This window comes from Lissotriton vulgaris, chromosome 8 (assembly GCF_964263255.1).
Source record: "Lissotriton vulgaris chromosome 8, aLisVul1.2, whole genome shotgun sequence".
Classification (NCBI taxonomy): Eukaryota; Metazoa; Chordata; class Amphibia; order Caudata; family Salamandridae; genus Lissotriton; species Lissotriton vulgaris.
In genome coordinates this window covers 282884735-282900073 of record NC_141696.1, presented here as the reverse complement: position 1 = coordinate 282900073, position 15339 = coordinate 282884735, and the positions used below count along the sequence as shown (strand labels likewise).

General features: G+C 40.7%; 1 long non-coding RNA gene across 4 annotated transcripts in view; it reads left to right on the top strand.

Moving 5' to 3' along the window:
• Window positions 1-15339, top strand: part of LOC147696968 (uncharacterized) — a 628335-nt gene that overhangs the window by 540616 nt on the left and 72380 nt on the right. For 3 of the 4 annotated variants that reach the window (XR_015299275.1, XR_015299273.1, XR_015299276.1), the window contains one exon: window positions 7569-7631. This is a non-coding gene — a long non-coding RNA (uncharacterized LOC147696968). The remainder of the gene's footprint in view (window positions 1-7568; window positions 7632-15339) is intronic. The other variant, XR_015299274.1, reaches the window with a different exon arrangement.

Genomic DNA, 15339 nt, shown 5'->3' with positions numbered 1-15339 from the left:
ACATTTTTGGTCAGCAGTGATGAGTTTCTGTCCTTGTCACGATCTTTGCATATCCCCTCTTTCGGTACATGCTGAGGATAGGGAGTTCTCAAAGGCAAACAGACTCTTGGCTAGGAATTCAGGGAAAAATGTAGCATAAAAATGATTGAGAAAATCTCTTAATTCATGTGGTCAATTATAAGTTAATAACAATCGAACAATGCTTGCATAGAACAACATTTTTTATGAAACAGCAGAAATTACGTAAAAGAGATTGAAAGCCTAGTTCAACACTGCAGCTGGATGCTTTTCGTTAAGTTTGTTTCTTCAGATTGACATTATAGTTTGGAAGATCACCTCAACATGGTGTAAGTTTAGTTTCTTCAGATCCTTCCTTGAATTTTCAAAGATCTTTTGTTGTATAACTATAGGCATGAATAGAACATATTTTGTGTATGGAACGTGTCTACCCATTGGTGCAAACTTGATAACATTTAAATTGAGAGCTATCAATTTAGTGTTTAGGAAGAGGATACGCTAGTTATCTTTTAAATGAGAAGAATGGAGATTTACGTGTAGGCTGACACTTATGTTCTGAAGACACAAATAGGAGCCCTTTAAGGGCAAAGGTCACACTTTACAACAGGCACCCTCACATCTAATCTTACAGTGTATTTTTCCCAAGAGATTGATTCATAGCAGGTTCAACTTATTTCACCTGTTCTTTGAAATTGCGGTTGATGGAAAAAGCATCTACTCAAGCAGAGGGTATATAATTTCACATTACTGTAGTGCATTGTGGTCTCTTTCAGAATAGCTTTTTGAAGAGAATGGTTGGAACACAGTGTGCTGAGTACAGTCGGTAGATGGTAATTATAACCTATTAATAAGGTTTCAGAAGATGAGAAGCCTCATAAGCGATCTTCTGAGAGATGGTGGACCACGGCTGAGCCAGCACGGAGGTCCAGCTGCCCATGGCTACTTAGACTAACAATGAAATGCCCCAAAACCCCCATCAAGCGGTTAAGAATCCCCTGCTTCTTCTACCAACTACCGGCCCATGGTTTCCTTGCAGTGCTGCCAGTCCGACAGCTGGGTCGGGTTCCAGGCTGTTGGCCTCTCTGCATGGGAGGCCATGACTGCATAGACAGCCCAGATTCAGGGATGTCCTGATGGAGTGTCAGTTGTGGTGGGAATCTTTCTTCTTCTTGTTTCTCCTTTCTGGCTTCTCCCTGATGCTTGCCGACTAGGGTGGGCTTCGGGCTGGTTCCACCTCCTGAGGCTCGGAGACTTCCTGCTGGCTCATGGACAGGAGAAAAGCTGAAATGCTGCATGTCTTCTCTTAAAACACACTTGGACTGGCAGAGGGGAACCAGGTTTTTGGCTCCCCTTCAAATGTTTTTCTCATGCCAAGTGGGGAAAGAGGCTGTCTGCTTGCCACTTGACTAGAATCATTACAACTAACTTAAGTTTAACCCGGCTCAACTAAGTCTTGTGCAGGTTTCTCTGGTGGATAATTTATTGGGGACATTTAGTGGATCCCTTGGTCGGCATACATTTAATTTAAACTCTGCCCTGGGCTTGGCGGCTCCAACAGCATTTTTTCCGTGTTGGTGCTGTGTTTAGGATCCAAATCAGGATGCCTGTCAAGGGGAGAGGAAGGGAGGAGCCGAGTTGAAACTGATAACTTATACATCCCACATACTCCTCCAAATGTGGAGAGAAAGCGAGTACTTCCTGGGAAGCAGGCTGATGGCGGCATGAACACCCACAGTGGGTTAAGAAAGAAAAAAGTCACCATTTGCCCACCAGCTTCTCCCCTTAGCACTCATGAAATAGTGGACGACTCCTCAGCTGATAACACCCATGATGTATCCTTCTCCAATAAGGAACTCTGCATTATCACAACAACTCCACACCTACAATGAACAATGGACTCATTTCTGACTGCTGGCCCGTCTATCTCCTCGGGCATGGGGCCAGCAGAGCTGGGTAACAAAACTGTCCTAGATGCCTGGGCCAAACAGAAGTTGCCCAGGCCAAACAGAAGTTATATCCGGCAGTCAGGGTTTGATTGACTGTTTGGAGATCCTTGAGAATAATTATTGGAAGCTGTTTCAACACTCTGTCGATGTTCTTTTGAAGTGGAATCGTCTCCACTTGGAACTCATCGGGCATTGTAACCTCATTAAGATGATTATCCTCCCAGGTGCCTGTATTTTTCTTTTTATGTATCCCACTTTTTCTTCCTGTGGCCATCTTCACTAAAGTGGAGGCCTTATGGAAGAAGTTTATCTGGGGCTATCGGAAGCTTCGTTGTAAAATTCAGTTTTTACAGCAACCTAAGGAAGATCATTGTTTTTTTTAATTTATTTTTGTTTATTTAAAGAGTTTTATATAGCGCTGGCTAGACCCGAAGGTATCAGAGCGCTTTACATGAGAATTAACAATGTAACAGAGAAAGATCAACAATTACATAATGCATCAAAAAATAGGCAATACAATTAGGAGAGGAGAGTAAAGAGAGAGAAAAGTAGTGGATGGGGCAGGGGAGGTGAGAAGGGGAGGATGAGGGAAGAGACAACAGGTGAGACGAAAGGAAGTCTGTCTAAAGACTGACTGGGTAGGTGACGTCCAAGGAGGGAAACCCCGGCCTGTCTCCATCGGGCATCAGACAAAATAGCTAGGTCTCAATTTGCGAGGGAAGGTTCACAGATAAACAGGGTGGGGACTAAGGGCCAGGACAGGTGAGGGCAAAGGTCAGTAGCAGGAAAGTGGAGAAGAGTAGAGCGGGGAGGGGTAGGTTTTCGTATCTGGTGTCATTATTTTCACATATGTAGTTAGTATTGGGATTGGGACTGTGGCATTAAAAGGCCGTATGTTCTATGAATTCTTACCTCTGTGTTATTCTATAGTCCCAAGAGTGAGGATTTTGTTCACTGCATACTTTATGCGAACCCACTTTGAGACCCTAAAAGTCTTTCATCTTATCTGGAACTCATATAAGCAGGTTTTTTCAGGTATTCAATCAGCTTACATATCTGGGCCACAATCCCAGTTTCCCCTATTATGTTCACGAGGGCTTCAGGGAGGCCTGGGGAAGTAGCAACCTACTTATCTCAGGACAGTTATTATTAACAGGCTTTTTCTGTTAATTTTTGAGCATACAGCAACAGTTCTCTTTTCCATCCAATATCTTCTTTAGGCACCTGCAGATGAGGCATTTTATCTTTAGTCTTAAGTATGAAGATCTTCGTTGTATTGATAGCCCCGGTTTGGACCTTATAAGAAATGGTCCTCTAAAGAAAACACCAGCTGGTCTGCAAGGGAATCTATCGATCATCACAGAATAACATGGCTGCCGGCAGATAAGTGGATCTCTCTCCTCAACATTGAAGTAATGGCTGCAGACCTTAGGCACAGCAATGTGCTGTTTCACCGGATGTATGATGTAACAACGTGTGTTATTACAACGTGTGCTGTTACATCGCAGTTGTTACAACGACTGCATGTTACCTCGCTATGCCTTTACAACGCAAGTCTTTACATCGACTTGCGCTAGGTGGCGTGCTAACATTAAAAAAGTGTAATTTACTATTCCAACTCCAGTCCACTTATCAGTAGGGAAGGTGTTGGGATAGTAAACTACACCATTTTTAATGTTAGCACGCCATCTAGAGCAAGTCGATGTAAAGAATTGCATTATAATGGCATAGCGTTGTTACATGCGGTCGTTGTAACGACCGCGATGTAACAGCATTGCGGTGTACTAACCGCGTTGTTAAGGATGTTTCCCGTTTCACCTAGCCTTGAATGTATAATGTATTAAAGTACATCACCTGAAATGTATTAGCGATTGGCATTATACCCCTCATCATCTCTTTGTAAAGAAGCTTCGATCAGACGACTGGTGTTCTGCTGTGGATCTGCAAGAGCTAATGCGGTTCATGTTTTTGCATCTTGCTCCGCACTGTGTTTCTATTGGGATTTGTCTTTGGTAACCTCTGCGTTCTCAAACTTTGAAGTGGTAGTGAATCCAAAGTTTATTATGTTGGGTCATTCACCAATTACTCTCCCTTATCTATCAGGCTTATACTTCTTTTCTATCTCTCCAGCAAGACTGGTTCTGCCACGATTTTTGCTGTCTAGTGAGTCTTCTGATCCCTGGATCTGTTGCCGTGAATTCCTGAGTATAAGTAGACTGGAGATTGCTCTAATTGAAAATGATTCTTGCTGAAGAAAGCTCATTCGGATTTAGGACCCTATCTTGGGCTGGTTGGCCAATGTAGCTGCTCAACATGACATGTCTGCATAGGCCCACTCTTGTTATTTATTCCTTTGTGGTTTTGGCGTTTCCCTCCACCTATTTATGATTATTAAGTACATGCTTTTCTTTTTGTCAGTTCTATTTCTGTGAGAAAAATTCTACATCTTGGATAGACAATTGGTCTCTCTCTGTGTCAGTGTATTATGTTTCATTTTGCTATTGACTGTGCTCTTATATTTATATTTTTGTCTTTACTTTTTCCTGTTAACATTGTATTTGGTCCCCCCATCTCTGCTATCTTGTTTGTTTTCTTGTTTAATTGGTAATTAATAAAAAAAAAAAGAGTGAAGCCTTATAAGCAAAAGAGAGGCTGGTCTTTGTTAAATCTAATAATACTGAGCCTAAAAAAAAGTAGAGAGAAGGAGCATTTTACTTCACGCTATTGTTTCTCTTTGTAACTATGTTCAGGCTTTGTAAATCCACAAACAAACACACACAGAGCAATTTTGAGCAGAGAAAGCAAAACAGTTTAGCACAACTGTCTTATTCTCATGTTTTTTGCATTACAACTTTCATTTTGGAAATATTTAAAGGCATGTTAAGAAGGGAAAAAGCAGGCGAGGCATGCTCAGACTGCTAACTGTTGCATTCAGCCAACAAAGTCTTTAGAGAAGAAGCCAGGGTTTTGTTGTGCAAATAGCACTGGCAATGCAGGAATCAGATTTACTGTGGACGACTATTCACATTCCTAGTCATCATTTCATTAGACAGCACAATCCCAACGCTGGTTCATGGGCAGAAAAAGTGGGCAACTTGCCAGGTAGATGTTTCCATGACTCCCAGCCCCCAAAGGTGATGCATTTTTTCAGCTAATTCAATGAAGAGAGGGCTGAGCTTAGGGTATAAACTACACAATAGCTGCCTCCGCAGCATCAGCAGAATACTTTATGGGAATGCACTCTGCACTTGGCACTGTGTCATCCGACCTTATGACTGAGATTTTGTGATGGTGCCAAGGGAGACTTGGAAAGCAGCACCCGTTCTGAATTCTTCTCCTCCTTTCTTACCTAGTTCGGAAAATGGCGGCACACAATACTTGACTTTAGCTAGACTCAGCAAGCGACGAAGCCGCAGGGCACAGCTTTGCCTTTTTTCTGGCTTTTTTGGCTGACCACCAGGAGGCTGTCCCTTTCACGCCTGATACATTCTGCTGCTCAGTCCTGTGTCTGGAATCGGAGATTCAATACAGAATACCAAGAAACATTTTTTATTATAAAATGTCATAACTTCTGGCTCCATTTTTCATCGAAGGGCTTTTCAAAGCAAGCTCTCTAAGATGCAACAAAGAAACTTTTATCTGCCTGGGAACAGGCACTTCAACTGGGCGACAGTACCGAACATGAGATCATTGCAGTGCTGTGTAGCATACTGGCACCCTGCCTTTTCACCCTTTAGCTTCGGCAGATCTGTGCGAATCGCATTTATAACATCAGAACAGGCTCTGTGAATTTTCTGGTGTCTCCAACATCTACAACCGTGCAGACAGTAGCAGTAAGGATTGGTGCAGCTCTTGCGCAGTGCTTTGTGCTCAGAATTTTGAAAAGAATAACCAAAAAAGGAGGCGGGACCCTACATTTTGTTTCGATGAAAAATGAAGGATGCTGGAGGAAACAAATGTGAATTTGTTCTAAACACAGGATTATAGAAGTAAGAGAAAACCTAATTTTTTCAAGAAGGACAATGACATGTGTGACTACACAGACATGAAGAAGACATGAAAGATCTACTCCAACCACAATAACTCAATGTTGCCAAGGGATTTTTAACTGTTAAAGCCTTTACATCAGTATTGCTTCACTAGCAATACCATCAACCTGTTGAAAATGTCCAAATATTTCAGGTATATCCTTGTCTTTTATTATTAGCCAGCTGCTTTTACATAAATTGCTTCATAATATTGCTATATTTAATATGTTGCACACACTTTACTAGTAGGCATTTTGTATTCAATTACCACTGATCTAATATACCTGGAAAGAAAATGAAATGACATGAAATACAGACTCATAAAAAAAATTCTTGTCCTAGCTGTCTTATTAAAGTCCAAACTGGCAAAGTGATTGTTAGCCTTATGATTATAGCTTTGAAAGACAAATAGGATTAAATGTGCATTTGTTTGTAGTGTTGTTTTTTTGGGAATTCTTGGATATTGAAAAGAAACTTCTCAACACTGAAATAATTTTTTTTCATGCTCTCCCCAATCAGCTTATAAAAGGGTTCTAAACTTGTACAGCTTTCTAGTAATTGAAGTACTGAATATAATTCTAGTTTAATAAGGTGGTTAGCTTTTGTTATCTTTTCCCAGGAGAAAGTGTTTTCTTTAGAAAAAACCTATGTCTTAAGTGGTTTGGTGAAAACATGTTGAATACAGTTTGCAGAATAGGTGGACAGCAGACAAAGCTGTTAAAGTGTCCAGAACCTAAACTAAGGGATACGGGTTGATTTTTAATTGTCTACTTTAGAATTCACTTTGATTAATAAAGGGTTAATCACTTTGTGAATAAAAAAGAAAGTGCAAAGATTAACTTGCTTGTTAGGACACTGCAGTGTATTTTCAAGACAGTGCAGCTATTGTCTATTGAAATACTTGAATACGGTAGAGTGGAAATGCAGCATGTTTTTTCATGTGCACTAATTCATGATAAAATGGCTAGCAAAAACTTTCACCATACTGTTACTTATTGTAAAGTATTATTACAAAGATATTGGCTGCATTGAAAATATTTTGTTTTGAACATTTTCAATGTAGATTCATAGAACATAGTAACAGACAACACGTTCTTCGCATAATAGGGACAAACTGCTTTCAGCTTTGAGGGAGCTGCGGAGCACTTCATTCTGGTAAAAAGTGTGACTTCAGTATGATGTTATTTCTAGCGCTACATGTGCCTTTTTAATGTATTGGTGGCGTTGCCAATTTTGCTCCTTTTCTTGTAAAAAATACAATGTTCTTCTAGTCTTTCAGACTTCTAAAACTGTCATCTTTATAAAATATCTGACTATCGGAAAGTGTTAGCTTATTTCAACCTTTTTTCATCACCTTTTGATTTGATAACTCAGTGCCCCACATGTGTAAATGTTCATCAAAGTAATATATTAACACTGGCTGTAGTGTTTGTTGTGAGAGCTCTTCTTGGTTTAGTAGTGTTTTTTTAATCATTTCTTGGCATATTTTTTGTTTCTTGAGCGAAAAACTAGCCAATAGAAGAAGATTTTACGTTTATTTTTTGTATTTGTAACCAACTATTTTTAATTGTTTCAGCAGTTGCAAAACCTGGCATCCAAGCTGAAAATTGAAGGCCTATATGATCAGAAGTTAACCAAGGTAAATACATTAAGTTCGTAAATATTAAATGGTTTAAATACAAATGAAAATTACTGTAGCATTATTGTTATTTTTAAAGTCATATGGATTTTGTTTTTACTGGGTAATTTATGTGGAAAGGTTTGAAGATCATTGTAGATATTATACCAAACGTATACAGCATTTGTGCCCTGTTAGTTGCATGCCCATTTCCATTTTTTGCATTGCAAATCAGAACTAGATTTTCACACATGCACCTTGTTATTAAATTCACAATAAATGTGGTATAGCACATGTCCTGTTTATGAATGCAGCCGAAACCTTGCATCTGTGCCAGTTTAGCTATCATAACATATTCTATGAACGTTTATTGATCAGGAGACTTTTGTAAATATTCATTAGATGTGGAATAGCAACATAATGCAATTAATTATCAAATCCATTCAAGTGTAATGAAAGGCTGCTTTTTAGTTTGAGTTCTATCACTTGTTGTTAGCTGAAAATATAGATCCTGTGCTTTTTTTGTGCAGTGACAAAACTGACCACCACCAGGAAAAAGCCACGTTAATAATATACTTGCAAATATCTTTTGAAGTATGGTATCAGATCATTTAAACTAAATTGGATTTTTTGTAGATGTGAAGCATGGTATTGGTTATCAATATATTCTAGTGATATTATGTGACGTGGTACTGTTTGAAAGAAAAATACTTTACAAAATAGTTTTGTCCCTACAGATGTTATATTTAATAGTTTAAGGTCACTGTTATTCAAAAACCATTTGGCAGGCAACTGCAAAATGTTTATCTACAGGATTCATTTAACAAAGAGTTCTTTGTTTAAAAAACGTTTGAGACGGGATATGTTGTTGGTTAAAAATTTCAGACTTATGGTGTGAATATAAGTTGTTTCTATATGTTGCATTCACCAATTTCAATTCACATTTTCAAAAAGCGCAAAATGATCTATGTTACATTGAGAGGTCGACGACCAGATATATGCCATATGCTCCCAGCTTGTTTACTTGACTATAAAAGGTATTAGAACAATCTCAGTAATACATTTGCTGCTAAACAAAATAGCCAAAATTTAAATAAATATGCCAGACAAGGAAACTCAATTGTGATCCAACTATTTTGCTCAGTTTCTAAGGATAGTCGGACAGGTCAACAGATTAATGCAGGAATAACAATATAGTATCTAGATTTAAAACATAAGCAGCTTTATAAACACTGCTTAATAACATATTTAATTAAATAGTTTCATTTTCAACTGTTTATATGTCTGATGCCATTTTAAAATAAATTCACTAGCAAAACTTTGTACAATTTTACCAAAACAATGACAAGTTTGCCTCCATTAGTGTTGCAACTAAACAGATGTTTAAGCAGTTATATGAATTCTGATAGTCTGTTTTAAATTTCATAATTTCCAAAAGTGTATGTTTACTCTTTTTTCTCCTTTCCCTTCAAAGTCATATATGGTACTGTGTGCTGTTGCTTTCTTTTGTGTCCAATACTTTCTGATGGAACATACTGAGTGATGCCAATTGTCATTAACCCGTAGATCCGATCTTGTGGTGAACTGTACTGCACAAGTTCGCTTCTATGGGTCTATGTCAGTTTGGTAATATGGCCCAACCTTGAGCATCAAAATATCTGCTGATACCTTAATAAGTAGTGGGATCAGATTAAATGTGGAATGCCTGTTTTCACTCATGTATTATTTTTCCTGGTTTTATTATTAGTGTAATGTGTTCCACATTTTTGATTCAATGCTGGTTAACCAAAGTAGGGTCATTATATAACATGTTTTGATTTTTATGTTCTGTAATTGTTGAATAAATTATAATTTCTTAAAAATATCAAAGTCAATAATGGTAGATATCAAGAGGATTTTTCGTTCCTGATTTTTAGCACATTTTTAGTAATTGAAAGTAATGTTTAAAATGAAACTTTGGATGGGTGAGGTCATTCACCAAGTCATGGCAATTGATGGACATTTCATTCTATGTTGGGAGCACCCACCAAATAACCTTTCTTACATTTTGAAATTGTAATCATACAGGAGACTGCACAAGATTTTGATTGCCTTGTTTGAAACACTTGGGACAATGTAAAGCAGAGTTTTTTACTCAGCGTTGGAAGCTGTGTGCATCCGGGTTGAGGTAGTAGGTTGTATGGTTTAGAATTACACCCTGGGAGTTAACTGTACAACCTTCTAGCTTTCCTTGGAGCACACTTGAGCCATCAGTGGATAACTCATCACAGCCACAGAAAGTGAAATTAACTGCAAATAAAATGATGATTCAACAATCTTGTACATAAGTGGTTACTAATAATAAGCCTCCACTGTCGGTGGCACTGAAGAATGTAATTTTGTATCTTTGTAACTATGTTTTACCTTCCACATAGGTGTATGCTAATAGTGCATACACTATTTAACCTGAAGCTGTGTCTCTTAATCTCAATTTTCCAAAATGATCCACCGTACGATCAAGTTTGCATAGATGGATTGCTTTTCCCTTTGTGATCACCATGTTTTAAGGTAGTGACTTTAGTTCAAGCAAGAAATGTTATGCACCATGCACAATGGTCAAAGTAGTCCACAATTATTTATATGGCCAAAATACGATATCATAGCATTGTGCTGTATTGGTCTGTCTTCACCAAATGGCATAATAGAACATTTTGGAAGAGAGACATTTCTATACATTTTAATGCAAAAATGTGGACAATTCTTAAAGTAACATGATAAGTTACATACATGTACAAGAGTGAAGCAGGAGGTTAGACTAGAAAAGGGGAGGTTGCAACATTATACACATCATACACTCATAATGTGCCACATGTTAACAAACAGATGCAAAGAAGAATCAGTCATAATATATATGCAAGAAATAATCCTGTAAATGTGCAGATGAAGATGCAGCATAGTTTCTTCCAGAACAGGAGCAAAAACAGTTGAGAAAGACTTCTACCCTAGACTTCAAGCTGATGGAACTTTTGCAACAATTTATTCAAATTGAGAAGGTGAAATGTGCTTGTGAATTGCACTGGAACTTCTCGCACTGTAACCAAAGTCTGTATGGTTTAGAAACACCTGATCGTTAGGCATTTGCCTTGCTTGGATTTGTTCAGACATGGGCATAGTGAAATATAAAGCTGTGGCTCTTCGCATGTAGCAAGCTTTAGTAACATGATGACTCTTGTTTGTCAAGAGTTGTGATTTAGAAATGGAAATGAAGAAAACTTGAAAATGTATGAGGTAAAAACAACGTGCCATGAGTGTATTGACCTAAAGATGCCCGGTACATTTTAATATTGTTAATAGATAAAGTGATTCATATTGTAAGTTAATTAATATTTAAATTAATTGCTGTATTGCTCTGTGAAATATATTTTTGTTAAGGTAAAATGTATAAACAGTTAGATGATGCTTGGCATATCCTCTACAGCTCTGAAATTTGAGAATCTTTGCTGACAAAGGCAAGTTCAAAAACATAATTTCCATCACTCAAAGCAACCAGTTGCCTATTTATACAGTGCATGATCATTGAAGATTCACGGCGTGATCTAAAACTAAGGGGCTGATTACGATGGCGAAAGTACTTCAGTCCGTCGTACCTCGTTTCATATTTAGGACCACCCGCCTACAAGGCGACAGTCCCACAGTGCGAATTACGATGCGACCGCCCCCGAGGTGGTCACATTGCCTGTGTTTTGCATTGTGGCAGGTGCATCTGGCTGCAGCACACGCCGCAATGCAAAAAAGGGACAATCTACATGTATCTGCAGTACATGGCAGGCCCTCATGAGAGACTTTCAGTTTTGCTGGGTATAACATAGCATATGGTACAGAGGCAGTCTGCAATAGTTTTTTCACTGGTGCAAACTCCCTACGCGCAGCCTGCACCGAGGGGGTGTAATCAGAAAAAAAGACAGCTTGTCTCCTTTGTAGTTTATTGGACTTTTAACTCTGGCCTCACGCAAAATGGCATCCCTGTCAGCATAGTTCAGTAGACGCGCAAGTATCGGATGAGGTGGGGCTCCCGGTTTAGGCCTAGGGTCTAGAGTTCGATGTGCCCTCTCCACATTCATAACAGGGAACAACTCAGAGCCAAATAAGTCACGCAATAGACCATCTACAAATGTCTACATTTTGGCAATTGCGGTGGACTCTGGCAGGCCAATTATACGAAGGTTGTTGCGCCTAGACCGCCCCTCAAAATCTTCGTTCTTCGCTTTCATTACCTCCAACACCTTTTCCATCTGTAAAATCTGAGACTGGGATTCCGCTTGTGAATCCTGTGTGTCCAAAAGTCTGTTCTCTTGGACATCAAACCTGTGTTCATGTGTGTCCACCTTCTTCTTCACTGCATCCAGACTGGACGCAAGAGCGTCTATTTTGCTATCTATGGATTTCATCCCAGATCTTAGTTCAAGTAGGATGGTCCTAGTGTCATCCTCCAATTCCTCCACAAGCTCCGACCCACCTTGTGTCAGAGGCTGATCTCCAATGGCCTCATTGGCACGCGTGTTGCACTTATTTTCAAACTGAAGCTTCGGTTGCTTGAGGTCAGTTTTCCCCATAGTGGAGGAGTGCATGGACCAATTGCGGGGCAGCCTTCCAGTACTTCTGCTCTTCAGGTTCGGTACTCAAATGTTCAGAAATGCTATTTTCGCCAATCAACACACCATCAGGGCAACTATGGATCTGCACTACAGATCGGTCGAGCCAGCACCTCCACCAGTGAGCATGTATCTTCTGGTATAATGAAACTGGTCCGCGCAGCAGCGGGATCACAAGCTACCCAGGCAGTTCCAAGCAGTACCAATGTTCATGCAGCCATTACTATGTGCACCAAAAGGCCACCAGGCAGATGAAGAAATCTCCAAAGCCCCAATGCTCACCAGTGGGCCGGATTCATTGCGCCACTTATCCTGATTGCTGAGATCCTCTGTGCAATGGCCAAGATGCAGTTGCAACCAGAAGCACCTCAGTGACACCAGCACCTCTACATGTGCCTGAGGCTTTTGCACAGCTCACACCCTGCGGCACAGGGGCACCCGTCAGACCCCACACACCCCTGCCTGCAATAGCAGACCAGGTCGAGCATCGGGCCGCAACCTAGCAACGCCAGACCATAGGGCAGCCAGCTGAAACAAGTACCCCACCACGCAAGCAGTAGCGTACTGCCCTGCACCCATGCCAGTCAGTCAGCCACGGCCCCCCGACAGCGCCCGTGCTATAAAAAACACAGAAGTGCCCCGGTGAGGCCTCGGAGCCCAACCCGCCCGCTGCGCCGTGCAAGGCGCTCGCCCCACTCACCGCACTTCCAACCGTGCCTCCTTCGCCCCGGGCTCCTTCTCGAACTGGTTTCGGGTGTGACCCACAATGACTCCTCTCCAGGGCACAGGCGGCGATGTCAGGCCTCCGGCGCTCACACCTCAGCAGCGGCCCACCCAGCTGCACCAAATACAGCGTCTGTGTGAAGGCTCAGCTCTGATATCCGCAAGTCACCTGGGGGGATAAGTCGGTCGGGAACAGCGGTCTCCAGCGATCCAGCAGCTCGCGCCGTGCTCCAGCGGGTCCACAATGGCCCCTTCTCAGCAGCGGGCCGGCGCCATCTTGTGATCAACTGATCGGTGAATATGACCACACATTTAGAGAGTTCCACGAAATGTTAAAACTCTGAGAGTAAATTGTTCGCTGCAGATGGGATTCTTGCACCACTCATGTTGTTTTAAGCACACAGGTGCATCATAAACACTGGTATTTGTCGAATGTTCCGGTCTGGCAGACGGAGCTCCCTCAAGAGGCAGCCATTCCGCCTCGCGCCATAGCCACGGCCCAATTTCTTGTCTACCTTATTGTCTTTGAGTTGCCAGGCATTAAGGTTCCAACCCAGTGGGGTCGACTTCCGTTCATGCCCACTGTGAGCCACAATGGAGAATTGTCCGAGAGGCCTCTGGCCAGGTACTCTGCTTTTTTAACCTGTCACATTTCCCGGCTGGGGCTAAAACAGTCTATCCTGGGGAAGACTCTGAATGCCTCTGAGTAGTATGAATATGCCCTGGTTTGGGGATTATGTCTTTGCCAGAGATCTGTTAACCCCATTGTATTGGTGAATTGTTTGAGATGCGTATCTCTGAGTGTGCCAGTAATTAGCGTGGTTCAGTCTATCTGGGGTCCATAACATTTTAGAAGTCTCCTCCTATTAGGTGAAGACAGGAGCCTTCCTGCAAGAGGATGTCTGTGAGTTTTTCTAAAGTGTTTGTTATGCATAAACACTGATCAGCTTGATATCTTTTCTGTCCCAGATCCCTTTTACCGCCACATTGTCCCGTTTGTGGTGGTCCATGTGCGTTCTACTCGAAATGGTGGAGATTTCCTGATTAGGATTGTAACTCCCCGGGCACCTGTGGAAAAGCCTGCATGCGCCAATATTTTATATATGCGCCCCGACCCAGGAAGGTACACTGCATTGCTGGAGGAGTATCACCTCGGGCATCAGACGTTTGCTGCTACTAGGCCACAAAATATTTGTGATTAAAATCTGGCCCGTTTAATTTGGCGAAAGGCTGACGTTAGGACCTTCATTACTCAATGAAGTAGTTGCGCTACCGTGCATTTTTTAGAATCCTTTCCTTACTTTTGCAAATTACTTCTTTATATGTTTTAACTAAATCAATACATTGGCAAACAAGTGTTTTGCATTGAACTGGATAGGTAGGTGTGTGTGTGTGTGTGTGTGATAATTATTTATAATGTAAACCAAGTTAAATTTAGAAAACAACTGTAGAAAACATGAGAAAATGATCAAACTTATATAAAGTAGTTCATAATTGAGGGTTTTGCATCTCTCAATGGTGTAAAATTAAAAATTCTATGAATGTGATGGTGAAAATACACAATACACGTAAGAAGCAGCATGAAAAATGCTTGCACTGTATTCATGATATGAACACTCCATGTTTAAATCATATCAAGCAACAACAAACTATCGAGAGTCAGAGGGCACAAGTGACAACAGGAAGCAGGACCACGGGGGAGAAGAGGAGGAGCTGACAGTTCTCTTGAAACTCAAGCATCAAACATCAACCAGACATCCGATCAGACTAGGATCTATCACGGTTACATACTTTATATCACTGATCTGCAGTAGATGATAGGTAGCTAGTTTCCCATGTAATGCTATGTTGTTATCGTGATGGTCAGTATTCGATGGATGAAATGTGTATGCTTACCAACCATATGCATAATGTAAACATATTATGAAAACAGTACCTGACTGAAAACTGTACATATATGTGTAGTGCCAGACGTATTTTTTTAAACTATAGAAACTATGGAGTTTGCCTAATCGATGTCGGCTCTTAAGTACAAGGTTAAAATATGATGGGAGATTTTGACGATTAACACTAGACGTGCTATACAAAGGTAACTGGTCTGCCAATGTAAAGCCTATTATATACAGGCGTGTCCTTAGATGGTTGCACTTTGACCCTGTTTTCTCTCTCTCGCTCTCTCTCTCTCCATTTCTGTTCATCTTGCTGTGGAATCAACCCACACATTGAGCAAGGCTATCGGCAGAAGATAAGTTAGCTTCATGTTTAATACATTACAGTGGCCAAATCTATGGTCGAAAACAATGTTTATTCTTAGTTAATAGGAAAGAGGTATTTTTAGCTCATAGGTTCTCTCCCACACGCCGTCAGCTTTAATT